At 43.5% G+C, this 12,701-nt stretch overlaps 1 protein-coding gene across 2 annotated transcripts in view; it reads left to right on the forward strand.

Annotated features, from left to right (window-relative positions):
- The first annotated feature begins 813 nt into the window (after nucleotides 1-813).
- EPN2 (epsin 2) overlaps nucleotides 814-12,701 on the forward strand; it is a 46,414-nt gene continuing 34,526 nt past the window's right edge. Inside the window, exon 1 of one of the 2 annotated variants that reach the window (XM_075436347.1) lies at nucleotides 814-969. The gene's annotated coding sequence lies outside the window, so the exon portion shown is untranslated. Of the gene's footprint in view, nucleotides 970-3,451; nucleotides 3,474-12,701 lie in introns of those variants that run through there. The other variant, XM_075436348.1, reaches the window with a different exon arrangement.

The raw sequence follows: 12,701 nt of genomic DNA on the forward strand, positions 1-12,701 counted from the left end.
CAGTAGTGCTACCCAGAGCCAGCGGCAACACGAGTGGAGTCCTGCGAGCCAGCTCCTCCCTGACCCCCACCAACCCCGGCCGTCTCCCCGCCAGCAACGTCCCGCTTCCTTCAATTGTCTCACGGTTTTATGGCGGGAACAAATATATTCGGGGAGAACTACAATGACACTGCTAACGGTCTGCGGACCCGGACACGGGTTTAGTCACCATCCCCAGAGGGAAGGACTCGTGCTCCGACCCACCCAGACTGCCCGGCTCCTCCGGCCGCCTTCGTGTTTCCACACGTGAGAGCGTGGCGACCAGAAAGCCCCCTCCTGCCATCCCAAAGCTTCCCCCATCCATAAATGCCACGATTTTGTATTGGCATCTTCGGCGGGAGGGGGAAAGGTGGGGTGATGGCACCTCGAGAGGTGGTGGGAGCCGCTTCGGGGCCTGGCAGCCCACCCGGGGCCATGTTTTTTTTTGTGGGGATCTCCTCTCCCGCCTGCCCTGAAGCCGGATTCCCCTCGGGGGTGAGAGCGGGGAGGGGGCTCCTCAGGCGTTTTCCTCCCCTCTGAGGCGGCAGCGGGCCCGGGCGGGGAGCGGGGCCCTCTCCTGGGACCCTGCCCCTAAAGCTCCTCGCCGGGAGGGCCGAGGAGGCGGCGGGCCTGGCTGTGAGGAGAGCCGGCGGCGGCCCGCCATGGCCGGCTGAGTGAGGCAGGGGCCGGCGGGGACGGGCCGCGCAGCCCGGGCGGAGGCCGCCGCTTCCCCCCTCCCCCCAGCCCTTCGCCGCGCCCGGGCCGGGGCCGCGCCTCGGGGACGCGCGCGGCCGCCGGTTCCGCCTCCTCCCCCCCGGCTGCCGCCATGTTGGATGGTGCGTGTGGGTGTCAAACCCAGCGAGAGGCGGCGGCGGCGGCGGCCGGGCCCCGGGACACCCCTCTCCGCGTCTCCTTCCCCGCTCCTCCCGCACCCTCCGCGGGCAGCGCCAGGTCAGTCCGGGAACCGCCGGGTGCTTGGGGCGGGGAGGGGGGGGGACGGATGGACGGACGGCGGCGGCGGAAGAGCCTCCCCCCCCTCCCATTCCCCTCAGCAGCGGGGTGCGGGCTGGGTGCGGGAAAGGTCCCCCCCCGGGGCTTCGGTCCTCCCCGTGAGGGAGGGAGCGGGCTCGGCGGCCGGTTGCGGGGCTGGGGCTGCGGTCTGAGGGCCGCGGGGCCGGGGCAGGTGGGGCGGGGCGGCGGGGCAGCCCCGGCGGGGGGGACCGGGGTGGTCTTTGTTGTCTCGGTGAGGGTGGGCAGCAACAGTTACTGCCCATCATGGCAGCCCGAGAGCGGGGAGCGCGCCTGCGGGACCTGCCGGCTCGGGGCTGCTTGGGGCGGGGGGGGGGAACACACGGGACACGCATCATCGCCCCGGCCCTTCGCCTCCCGAGCTGCGGGCCCCGACCCGCTGAGGCCCGGCAGCCCCCCCGAAGGGTTTTAGCCGGCGGCTGAAAGTTTGGGCCTTGCCTTCCCGTGCCGGCCGCGTCCCTGGAAGGCACCTGGGCGGGGGCGGCTGGGGATGGCGGCGGCAGCGCCGGGGAGCGGGGGGGGGTTCGCCGGCTCCGTCACCCCCCCTCTGCCTCGGGAGCCTCGGCTGTGGCGGTGCGGGGCTTACTGTATTTTTTCAGTCATACAGTCGATTTGGAAGATGTGTAGTAGTGGTTTTAATTATTTTTAAAGGCTTTATTTTATATATATATATTTTTTTTTTTTTTCAATCTGTGCCTGCAGTACCTTTGATGCTCCGGATTGGTCTCGGGTAGTCAGCGTGCTGCGTTATATTAAGCGTTATTGTTGTTGTGAAGTGTAGTGAAACAAGAATTATCACAGGTTACCCACAATGGAAGTTTCCTATTTTAAAGCCGTAAGAACGTTTGGTCTCGGTTTTATTTGGCCAGGGGCCATGTAATGCTTCCTTCCCCCCCCCTTCTTAAGTATGGCATCATCACTGATTGAAAATCTAGTTTATATTAAAAATTTACATGAATTGGACATGTTCCTTTTTCTTAATCTACTAAGAAAATGTCCTGAATTATATGAGCATTCAGACATTTTCAACAGGAGGCCTAGAAGGCTTGTTCAGGTTGTTAAGGTGTGTTGCGGCTGTTACGGACCGTAGAGGCCAACTTCAGGAGTTCAAAATGCAAATGGGGCAACAAGATTAAGTTTTATTATTCTCTCCACTGAAATACGTGCTTTATGGTAATATGGAGCTCTTGTGTAATTCCAGTGTGTTGCTGTGTTTTGTGCGAGGCAAGGTCATAGAAAATGGGATTGTTAGGATGTAAAATATGGGATGTTAGAATGATTTTTAATTTAAAATACAAATATGTTGTAATGATATCTTTATCAAAATACAGCCTATTTAGGAAGAACATACTAGATATGTCTTGGCTGATTTGCGGATACTTTATTTTCGGACAAACTTGTATATAGTGTTTTATTGAGAAGAATCAAAACTTTTAATAAATTTCCTGTTACAGACCCGAGGTAATGGTAAACCAGCTAGATAGTTTCAAAGATAATCTTCCATATATTAAATATTTAACTATGTTATCAAAAATTATGAAGTACAAATTAACCATGAGCATGCATTCCTGAAGTCGAACTCTGATAAGGCAGAACTGACTGCAAGTTGTACTGCAGGAAGTTTGCCTTATGGGTGCTGATAGTAAATTCCTTTGTGCCATAAAGGAACTACGTGAGATCATCCCACTGTGACGATGGGTCTAGCACACGTTAGCTTGGCTTTTACATGTGCTGACGAACTACTGTCTGCCTTGAGGAAATGAGATGTAAGCAGATACTAACAGGGTGGGCCTCTCTCTTTAGAAAAAAATAAGTGACCTGTTCCCTAGGTAGGAGCTAAGTGGCGTTGGATAATATTTGAGCAAAAAAAGCCCTATCTGCCTATAAGCTGATGGTCCTGCCCTAATACGAGAAGAGATATGAGAGGCCTTGCTGTCGGGTAGCCTGGCTGGTAACGTTCATGTTGTTTTTCACGTCCATTATTCCTCCAGTCATTTTTAATGAATAGTTGACAAACATCTGATGTCCAGTGCAAGCAGTGCTGTATAATGCAATGAGCATAAATAAATTCAGCTTGTACTGACCGCATCATTATTTACATAACTGGTTAATCATGCTAATTTTGTTCCAGCTGTCAGCCATTTGATTGCTTTAAAACTTGGAGCTCTTAAGAAGCCTCAAATCTTGGATCACTGCTGTGAAATGCCAAAGGCCTAATTTGTTACTTCATAAAAATGCTGACAGTCTTTCCTGATACAGAAATTGCTGTTTTGTTTTTTTGTTTTTTGAGAGAGAAATCATTAAATGATAATCTGTTTTAGGAGAAATACATTACAGAGTAGTTATGATACTCGTGATCTTGCTTTTCTTAGGTCTCGTACATAGGATGGGGAGATGGCTATTGGTTTTACCTGGTCTAGAAGAATGTAAGTTATTCTAAAATCTTTGTTTGATGACTGGTGCTCAGGAAGCAACTTTGCAGTCTTCCACTGCCATATTTGCAGAGCGCTGAATTGTCCCTTGGGACCTTGCTAATAGGACATGAAAGGTACCTGTTTTTGTGTGAACATCTGTAATGTTCTTTTTCCACTTTGCCTTGCTCTGATCTGTGCAGGGAAGGTATCGAAACGTACTAGTATCCTGCTGTCTTAAGTGCTTCAAAGAACAGCGGGTTTTTTGTGTATTTCAGTAGCCTGACTGCTTATTAAGAAGGCATGAGACGCTGTGGAGGAGAACAACATGTATGCTGTCCTCCAGAATAAAACCTGCTAGGTGTAATTGTAGGTCCGCTAGCACTGGAATACTTCACTTTGGTTACGTACTGGTATGTGCTGAATAGCAGGCCATAAAAAGTCCCAGAATTAATCAGCTTAGGTGGCCAATACAGGATTGCTTTCCTGTTCTGTGGGGAGATGGAACGTTTAGAATGTTTGTATGTCAGAATAAGTGAATTCCGAGACAGTGAGCTTCGCAGTGAAGCTGAGCAGTTGAGCCTCTTGGTGTGTGGTGCGGGAGGTAGGAAGCTACTGAATCGCTGGCATCACTTATTTATCATTTCGCAAATCACAGTTTTGTCTTTGGTTATCACATTTGGGATTTGGTTGATTTTTATGACAGTGCTCCAAACTGTTGATAAAAGGCAAAATAGTTGGATCAGACGGTTCAAAGGTGCATTTTGTAGGTACCTAGAAGTTGTGGGCAGTTTTTAAGGAGAGAGTAGCTTAAATTACTGAGATTGAGTTCCTTCAAACTGTAGTATATGTGTTCAGAGTTACCAGAAGTAGTTAAATGTGTGTAAGTATCCAGTAGTGGAGTTTGTGTGAATGATTACTAATTAGAAAATTAGTATAAAAGTATTTTGTGTTTTCTGGTTGCAGTGCCACTGGCAACCGGAGATGTTCACCAGAATTTGGTTTGTAATTCACTGTTGTGCATTTTTACATGGAACTGTTACTTTGAATCACTATGCTTAGTGAAATGTTTTTCTTGCGTAGAGGTAACTTTCAGCTCAATTTTTTTTGGTATTGTTACAAAAATTGAACTTAAAAATTGATCTTGGAACCAATGCCCTGTACTGCATTAATTGTTAATGGTGTGTGTATCTGTTTTCTTGTCACCCAGGGCTGTTAACATAAATGCCTCTAACGAATGCCTTGAGCTTGCATTCAAGGTCATACGTGGTCTGGTGGCACTGCCCGTGCTGCGGCTCGCATGCCGGCTTGCACAAGCCAGCTCTTTCCAGGTGTAGAAGCGTGAGTCCGGAGCAGGGGAGAGCTCGGGCACGACCAGGTCCCTGCTGGCAGCGGGACTGCGGCTGGCTCTAGCAGTGCGACTGGGTTAAACCAGTCCTGGCCCAGAACTGGGTACATTGCTGCAGTGGCGGTTCCCCTTGTCAAAGTTTTATGGTGGAGGTGTCTGGATAAAGTTCTAAAAAATCTCAGACTTGGTATGTTTCCTTGTCCTGATGCATGCATTTTTTTTTTTCAAATAGTAGTTCTCCTTCCATGGCTAGGAGTAGAGCTCCCTGAGCTGCCTGAAGTAATTAGTTGAAATTTTTGCATGAGACCTCTGCAGTTTTCTTCCACATTGTTGACTGCTCCTGTCTTTCCTCCCAGTGCTGTTTTATTAAAGTTGTCTACAGTTGCTGAGTCTTCTGTCATGTAACTGTATAATAGATACTAAATGTACAGGGCATGGGAAGGAGAACAGTTTCAGAGCATGACCCCATCAGGAGAACACTTGTGCGTGGTCTGGTCTACTTCTGTAGCCATGGTACAGACCTGTCCTTTGTCTTTTAGACTTCTCTCTGTCTCCTCCTGCTTTCTTGCCCTCATAATTACCTTGCACTTTGCACATGCATACATGGGTTTTATTGCTTATTTGGATAGCAGTCATGGTTCCTCTCTCTGGTCACATACGTGTTTCCTATGGCATGGATCTGATCCCCTGTAGACCCAGTGTTTTGGTGGATGTTCTTTTTCAGGGGAAATTTCTGTTCTCATGCTTTGCTGTAAAATACTAATTTATTAATAATTTGCTCTTTTGTGCAGCACTCAATGAACAATACTTTTACAAATTAGGTAACAAATTTTTTTTTTTTTTTTAAGTTCAAAGCTGCTTATTTATACTCATGGCCAATTTTGGGGCCTGTCATTCTAGAAGTGACTACTTGAAGATAGACGGTGGAGTCTGAGGGTCATGGCTAAAATGCCCTGTCTGTTCCTCTGGAGAAGTTCAACAGCCAGACATTGATTTAATCTCCCTGCAGTATAACCTTATAGAGACTTTCCTGCAGTTCTGAAGATGTCACTGACATAATGCAATGCCCTAAAATCAAACTGCTAGTTTTCATTATTTAAAAAGCAGAAACGTAAGCAGAGCGAGCTCTCGTCTGCTGTGCGTTGGGGCTGTTCTCTGTGGTTGAGTTTTGCCGTCGAGAATGGTACAATACGTGTTGTGCCCGTGCGAGTGAAGAGTGTCAGCATGGGCGACAAAGGCGCTAATGATGGCAGGGATGTGCTTTTACAGTTGTTTTTCTTGCTTGCTTTGAAATCATATTAATTTCTAGACTTAACATCGTTTTAGTAGTTTCTGAACCTTTACAAGGGCAGTGATCTTTTCATAGCTTTGCTAGAACAAAGATATTTTAAGATTCTTAATAGAGAATCGTATAATCTTACTACAGCTGCTCCTGACTGTTTAAATCACTTCCTCGTACTTAACTAACAATCTGTCACCAGTTATTTCTTGATTGTAGTTTTAGTCAGATGCAATTTATCCCCCCTCTGTGTTTTTGTTATAATTTTTTTTCCTGATTGTGCAACCCCTTAGGTTGGCAAGCAGTTGCTTTCTCAAACAGTGCTTTCGACTCCATTGGGACTAATCGCATGAGTAATTGCTCACTGGTGCAAGGGTTGTACAGTTCACAAATAACACCTTTGTTTGTAGGACCTCATGGATAAAGCCCCCTAAAATAACTGATATATACAGTTCTAATATTACTTAGGACAGGCAAAACAAAGTATTTTTTAAGACAGCTTCCTCCCCTGAGACGCAGGCATGAAAGACTCCCTCACACATCTTTCCTTGTAAGTAGGAAATCTGTTCTCGAGTGGCTAGTTGTGTGTTGCTAACTGGGTGAACAGGCCCCGGGCAGCATTTTAGTTTTGTCATTTCCCGATTTTCTTTTTTTTTTTTTTTTTTTTTTTGTCTTTTAGCAGTGAACATTTCTTCAGCCAAATCTGTTGACCCAGTTGCTGCTCCAGCTGCCTTTCCACTAACTTTCAGCTCTGTTTGGACAGGGATGAGGCTTGTGACAACAGCAGCAGGGCATAGATGTTTGATCTAACCCTACTGAAATGAGCCAGAATTTACGATCATTAATTAGTCCTTATCCTTCAGTTCTAAATAAAACTATTTTAACTCACCTGCGTGTTCTCTGATGGATGGTCAAGTAGAATGTATTCTGTCACGCGGTAGATGTAAAGGAAAGCACTTGAATTATTATTTGAAAAACAGAAATTTAATGATTTAAATTATTCGGTTAGCTAACTAATCGGTGAAACACCCTACCATTTTGTGACATTGCTAGAGTGTGAATAGTAATGTCTGTTTAAAGAGAGATCTGAATTGTGCATTTCCAGCAGGATTCAGATCCAGGGAAGATCTGGTGAATCTTTAATATGCCCTTGCCCAGGTATTTCATTATTTGATAAAAACCTCTATCTGTTATAACCATTTGAAAATATAGACCTTGCATCTGTTCTGTTATCTAATGAAATAGTTGCGTTCTGAGCCCATACTGGCTTACTGCATGGTTTTATCATTGCTTCTTGTAATACTATGCTTCTTGCAGTGATTTTTTTTTTTTTTTTAAAGGTCTTGGAATGCTTATTACTGATGAGAAGTGTTACTGGTTTTTTTGCTGCTGTTGTTGAGCAGTGTTTGTTAAGTTAAACTTTGTCTACCGATTTAGGAGAGTATTTCTCAGAAAGTAAAGATAATGCCTCCGTCAGAATGTTTTTAGATCAATAGCATAGGTGACATGAAGTACTTTTCTTGTTAGAAGTATGCAAATGCATATCAGAATTCAATATCTAATATTGTAATTGCAGTTTTTGAGAATCTCTACAACTTCCTTCTGTGTCTTTTTGAAGCAGAAGCTTCTACATGGTACTCAGAAGAACAGGAAGACTGCCATCGCACCAGACTGTAATTACGCAGCCCATGGTTTTTATACTTTTTCAGCAAAGCAGCTGCTTTCTGAATATGTTAAAGGATTGGTACCTGGGTGGCTTCTCTGAAAGATGTTTGTGTTTATATGTTTACTGATTCTCTTGGAAAGATTTAATAAGGAAGTAAAATACAGGAATGTTTATAATTGGTTTTACTTGGCTATCAGAATGCTTAAATTTCGGAGAAGCTGAAGTATAAAAGCTTGTGTGACAGCAAAATCACTTTTAAACTGTTTTATTGCAGAGAAGCACTGAGGTATATCATCAAAGGATGTGAGTGTTGTTTTAGTCTGCAAAACTGCTTAAGTATTGCATTTAAAATGTACAAATCGCTGACCACTTTGTGAAACACTGAGACAGACTGAAATGTCTGGCTTTTTTTTACGTTTGACTACCTAGTGAATAACCTGCTTTTGCCTATCCTGCTGGTTGAAGCACACTGAATTGTATAACTGACATTTTGATGTCTATCTGCCAACTAATAGTGTCTGTATATATTTAATTTCACAATAATACGAGCATACGATGCCTCCAAGAGAGTGTTTACATCGGCTTTAAAAGGCAGAACGTGTTCTGTAGCTGAGGGTGTGTAATACTGGGGAGTGCTCCGCGTGGTGGGAACTCTGCTTATGTTGCAGGCTGCTGAAATGTTCAAGAGGTGAAGAACAGCAGGATGGTTTTGTAGGTTGTCTTCATTATACTGCTTTAATACGCTTTGTGAGGGGTTTTCTGTTACGTAGTTTATGGCCTAGATCAAGTGAAGTATGTAAGCACAGACTTCGCTTCGAGCATGTGAAGGATCTGTTGGTCTGGGACTGGTCGTTTACTTCAGTTGATGCCCAACACGGCACGTCATTTTTTAGTAGTTAGCTTTTCAGATGTAAATGCAAGAAACGTGCTTGAACATCCTGAATGCAGAAATATTTTTGTTATGTACGTGCCAGCACAAAATTGTGTCTGGATGCCTTGGGCCAGAGCCAGATTTTTTTTTTTTTTTTGTCAGGTTGGGTAGTGTATATAATACTATAGTGCCATTTTCTGTCCCTGGAAATGCTGATTTTTAGTTTTATTTTAAGAAGGGATTTCTTATTCAGAAGAAAAATAAGCTTTAAAGGAGGAGGAAAGTCTGTGCTTGTTTTTCTTTTTTTTTCTTTTTCTTTTTGTTTTTTGTTTATGCTTTATGGAAAGCCCTGAAATAAGCTGTCAAAACTTTGTCTCTTTTACCTCACAAATTCCAAGTTTAGACATTGAGCTGTGGAAGGTGGGTAGGGGTCTTGAGAGAATGAGAGTAAGAGAGGGGGAGAAACACGCTGGTGTAGTGGCCTTGTTTAATAGCACAGCTTGCTCACAGTGGAGCTTTCGCCAGGTAGCAGAACTGGTAGATTGCGTATCTGTGTGTGCCTGTGTAGATGCATGTGTATATAAACTGGAGCTTTAGTTGACCAAATTTCTAATGGTAATGCTGTTGGTGCAGACAAAGCTTTACAATTAAAAACGCATTGAGTGCCTGTCAGCCGTGTGAAACGGATGTGTCTTTAAAATGCCGTGAGGCGTATGCTTCCATCAAGCTCTACTAGTCTTTTGTCAAGACTCCTATTTGAACTATTTTAATAAAATATGGTGACTTTTGCATTTTCACCTTTCGTGGGAAACCAGAGTAAAAGAGGATTAAGCCCTGCCTGCTGTTAACATGCTAAACAGATGCAAATAAGAGCCCCTTCCCTCCCGGTTGCATCCTCTCTCCTCCTGGGTTTCTACAGTGTTTTGATTAAACCTGTTGTATTGCCAACTCCCAGCCCAGAGGGCAGGTGAGAGGAAAAAAAGCCCTGGTTACAGCTCGGTGATTAACATATCTTTTTGAGTTTGTAATGTCATCATTTCACAGAAAACAAAGTTCCTGCAGCTTCACAGAGTATAGGGTTGTCAGAAAGGCAAACATCAAAGTAGAAAGAAAAGAGGAGTTTATTTAAAATATAGTAGAAAGACTTAACACATTCATGCTAACCTATGAGAGCTATTAAAAATTTAAAAAAGCCTTTGAAGCTAAGCATTAAAGATTTAATAGTATTAATTGAATTAAGCCGTGGGAGTTAAGGATGTGTAGACACATGTGTAAGTGTATGTATTCTAAGCCATTATCTATATTAAGGAAGCTAAGGTATCGAGAATTGAATTAATTGTACTCAGTTTAGAAAGGCTACCTTAACAAAAGCCTTTTTATTTTTGGACTTAATTAGACACTATTATAACTGAAAGTGTAAACAAAAGTGCAGTATACTTACTATCATTTTAAAAACTGCAGTGAAGCAGAGAAGACCAGACTTGGCATATCCAGACAGGGCAAAACAAGCAAGGTAGTTTCTAATCTACACTTTAAGGATAATTTTGTTTCTTTATATTATGAAGCCTGATTTTTTTTTTTTTTTTTAAAGAATGCATACCTTTTCCTTGTGCTGTTATGTGAACAATAACTTTATACTGTTGTACTCCGTAGCATGGATTCTGTTTACAGCTTTTATCCCATGATACTCTGCCTGTAGTCCCAGCCACAGGTGTGGCCTTTTTTTGGTGGTTATGCTTTCAGGTTAGTTCATAATATATTTTCTCTTAAGACTGACTGATTTTGGTAGCTTGTGGCTTTTCTTATGTTAAGAACTGGTAACTGTTAGGAAGACTTCTTGCTGGAGGAGGAAGATGGTCCCTCCATAGCTTTGTAAATAGATAACAAAAATCAGGGTCGAGTCTGTGGCACTGTAACAATTGCAGCAGCCCAGTGTTGAGGGAACGATATATGGGGGTTTGTTTTTTATTTCTTTGCAGATTGAAAACTCAATTTAAGACTTAATGTATTTGACCTGGACGTAAACAAGCAGGGATAAGCTGGGTCCATATGTTGTTTGCCGAAAAATGAGCAATGAAAACTTCTTGCAAGTGAGCAGGTGGCTTGGCTAAGGAAGACGATGTCCAGAGGGGAGCAACATCAGACAGGATTTGATTGGCATGGAAATACTGGCATGTAGAGACACTACCAGCCTCGTCAAGAGGGATAACAAAATTGAGGGTGATCCTAATATATTCATTTTTTTCTCCTTCAGGAAGATGGTTGCTGGCAGTGTAAGGCAGGTTGTTTGAGCTCTTCTTGCTGCAAATGTAGTTACTAAATGATTCAGCATGATATTGTACCCACGCGTTTTAGCAATATTGATGAATTCATTACCCTTTTGTTAGCTGATGGATGTTAATGGGCTAGAATTTCTTCTGTGCATTTGGACTAGATGGAATGCTTTTGAAAAAGATTAGAAAATGGAATGGGTGAGTTTTTAAGTCATTTTCTTCTTCTGTTTGTAAGTTTAAAGAGGGAGAATGTTTTTCATGATTTATGCTAAAACAGTGGTTAAAGGAATAATCAACATTGCAGGGACACCAGGCAGCTGTGGGAGGTACCACACAGGGGATTTACTTGCCTTTTTTTTTTTTTAACATGTCTCAAACTATAATCAGTTACTTCAGAAATATTGGAGGCTTGAGTTTTGGATTACACATGGTAGGTATGGTCCTCTATGTGTGGCTCCTTACAGGGTGTATGGAGTCTTGAGGATGTGTACGGAGTTGCTGATTGCAGAGCATCAAAGCTAAGAGGGTATAACATGTTCTGTGCAAGAGCTGACTGGAAGAAAATGACCTTTAATAATGGAACAGGCACAGATGCTTTTTAGTAACAAGCCTTTGTCATCCTCTTTGAGGAGAGCAAGCTAACTCCCACTCAAATAATTTTCCGTCTTAATATCCAGAATAGCTAGAGTAGGTAGAAGATTACTGCTGAAGGATAGCTTCAGAGAACTTGAGGAATTGTGATGGTGACAGCTGAATATTTCTGTACATCTGCATGGGAGAAAGTGGGATTTGCTGGCATCTTCAAGCCAGATTTTTTTTCTCCTAATTCCACAAAAATCAACAAAATAATAATAAACCAAAAAAATGACATATCTTTGTGTTTGTGAATAAGGATGATTCTTAGTAGTGCCTGAGTGAAGGAATGGGAGAGTTTTAAGTAGCATAACGAGGAAAAATCTTTGTCAAATGTGCTGATTTTTTTTTTTTTTTTTTGTCTTTTAGCGATTCACTTGCATCAAAGTTGAATTTAAGACTATAGCTTAAAGTCAGGAACTGGCGCAGCACAGTAGATCAAAGGTACTAGGAGTATTTCTGAGTGCTGTTTCGTGGTAAACGTAACCCACTCCAAAGCCTGGCTGCTGATGGCAGGGTGGTTGTGCCCTCTCCTCTGCCTGCACATGCTTTCTGCCTGGCAGAGCTGCTTTGGATGGAATTGCTTTTCCTGGCAAGCTGGAGACGTTGGGTATGTTAGACAGCTCTGTTAGGAGGAAAGAAAAGAGGTAGAGTTGTTTGGAAAAGATTTTGCAAGCTGTGTGGTGTGTACGGTGTGAAAAGATAAAAGATATGGAGGAATAAGAGGGAAAGCTGAACAGCAAGTGTTGCAGGACAGATAGCTAAACTCAGTGCGTAAAAAGGGCGAGGCCAAGATTTGAAGATGTTAGCCAAGTTTGAAAGAGTAGAGGACGAGATTTCCTGCTTTTCTGTGGCTGTCTTCAACATGAAGCAAAATGAACGTATTACTGGTACTAGCAGCCAGGTAGTAAAAGGAGAATTCCCAGAAACCGCGCTGTTTTTCTTGCACTGTTACCTGCCGAAAGCAAGCCCCAAATCTAACCCAGCATCTTTGACTTCACCAATTTGAGCTTTCAAGGTGTAGCTTTACATTTTGCCTTGTGAAATGGAACTATAGATTGCTGTTGAAATGACTGTTACTTGCCGTATTTGTGATGTACTTTAAAGTAATTAGAGTGACCTTGGGATTAATTGGTTTGGTGATGTGATCTGCCAGAAACCCCAGCTATCCTT

Source organism: Opisthocomus hoazin, chromosome 15 (genome assembly GCF_030867145.1).
Source record: "Opisthocomus hoazin isolate bOpiHoa1 chromosome 15, bOpiHoa1.hap1, whole genome shotgun sequence".
Taxonomy (NCBI): domain Eukaryota; kingdom Metazoa; phylum Chordata; class Aves; order Opisthocomiformes; family Opisthocomidae; genus Opisthocomus; species Opisthocomus hoazin.